Source organism: Meriones unguiculatus, chromosome 6, assembly GCF_030254825.1.
Source record: "Meriones unguiculatus strain TT.TT164.6M chromosome 6, Bangor_MerUng_6.1, whole genome shotgun sequence".
Taxonomy (NCBI): Eukaryota; Metazoa; Chordata; class Mammalia; order Rodentia; family Muridae; genus Meriones; species Meriones unguiculatus.
In genome coordinates this window covers 61,615,849-61,617,797 of record NC_083354.1, presented here as the reverse complement: position 1 = coordinate 61,617,797, position 1,949 = coordinate 61,615,849, and the positions used below count along the sequence as shown (strand labels likewise).

General features: G+C 40.3%; 1 pseudogene; it reads left to right on the top strand.

Annotated features, from left to right (window-relative positions):
* The first annotated feature begins 637 nt into the window (after positions 1–637).
* Positions 638–1,257, top strand: LOC132654864 (small ribosomal subunit protein uS4-like; annotated as a pseudogene).
* The last annotated feature ends 692 nt before the right edge of the window (positions 1,258–1,949 follow it).

The following is a 1,949-nucleotide window of genomic DNA, read 5'->3' as shown; positions in this document are numbered from 1 at the left end:
TAACAATTTGAACAGACACAAGAGACTGGAAATTTAGCCAGTTAGGTGTACGGGAGATTTACAAGAAAAAAATTCGAGAATTATTTTGAGATACATCAGTGGTCTTCTTTTCCAATAGTTGTTAATCCAAGAGAGTCTTGTCCAGCTGGATGATCTGTGCATTGCTTGACAAGACAACTGGGAATTTTAGGATGTAATGACTGTTGTCACCCTGTGCTGTTCTTTCCTCTGTCTTTACCGTTCTTTTCTCAGGTAGAGAAATAAGCATAATAGCTAGTTCTAAGTCCAGGTGGTCTCACTTACTATGGCATGCATGTTGGTGGTGGTCAATGATGGTGAATAAGCATTTACAGTAGCATAATCCTACCCTGGGTTTCTACTCTCTGCTGTGAAAAGTCTTGAGGGGAAGCACCCAACACTGTTCTGAAAACTCAGGGTAGAAACACCCCAGCTAACTGTATCTGCATATTCTTGGTTCCTGTTAAATTGATTTCTTGTTTTATGCTGCAGTTGCCAACTAGGATAGAATTTGTGTGTGCATGCACACATGTGTGTGTTCCTCATCTTTAAAATCTCCCTGCACCTCTCTTTCTCCCAGGCATCAGTTCATAGAATCAGCAGGCCTAGAGAAGTCAGCATGCTGGTTACCATAATTTGGGTTTGCCACAAAAACTATGTGACCCCACAAAGACCCTTTGAGAAATCATTCTCAAACAAGAATTGATGTTGATCAGAGAGTACGAGCTCCACAACAAACAAGAGGTGTAGTGGGTCAAGTTTACATTGGACAAGATTCGCAAGGCTGCCTGGGAATTGTTGACACTGGACAAAAGGGACCCCTAGAGCATCTTTTTGAAGGCAATGTTCTACTGAGGCAACTTGTTCAAATTGGAGTGCTGAATGAGGGAAAGATGAAGCTGGATTATACCCTATGCCTGAAGGCTGAGGATTTCTTGGACAGGCAGCTGCAGAATGAGGTCTTTAAGTTTGACCTGGCCAAATCCATTCACCATGCCTGTATACTGATCTCCAAGCATCTATCTGGATCTGCAATAAGGTGGTGAACATTCTGTGCTTCATTGTCCATCTGGACTCCCAGAAGCACATGGACATCTCCTCCTTTCTCATCCAGGCTGAGAGAAGAGGAAGAATGCCAAGAAAGGCCAGGGTGGTGCTGGAGGTGGTGAAGATGAGGAAGAGGATTATATCAATAACTTCCTGGACTTGAGGACTACATGTAGGTTTCCAGTTGACTAATAAAACAGAATTGATAATTGGAAAAAATCTTCCTCTAATATGCACTTGGGTTTGCTCTGTGAGAAGTGTTTTGTTCTAAGAAGTCTCTTGCAAGTGTACGAGCTTGTAAAAATTTGATAAAGTTTTTCAACTCTGTGTTCAATTTTTGTTATTTTAATGTTCTTCCAAATTATTTTAGATTGGAGGGTCTAATGTACAAAAAAAAAAAAAAAAACAAAAGAGGAGTGAGCATCATATTGTACTCACAAACTCTTTTCTTAACAGTGACAATGAGTATGAGTATTGGTATTTGAGGAACACAGGACCACCAGCTAAAGCCAATTAAATGCAACTTTGTCAAACACTGAAAGTTTAAGTTGCTGGACAAAATTTGCCTCAATCAAATCAAAATGAGTTTTAGTGTAGATATTTAAAGAGATGGGCACCTGTTGGTTGGATAGCCAAGTCTTGTACAATCATGGGAGCTTCCCTTATGACTCAAGGTTTCCTCCCATAACACAGGAGGGTTCCCCTACTGTTCATCATGATGGAATTTAGATAGACATAGAAACCTCTGGACAAGTCTGTGAAGAATTAGTGCCATTCCATTCACTTTAGTTGGAAAGAGCCACCCTAAATGGTAATAAGATTTATTTATCCCTTCTATGGATTGGAGTCTCAAAATGAAGAAAAGGAAAAAAGGAGCTGAGCAG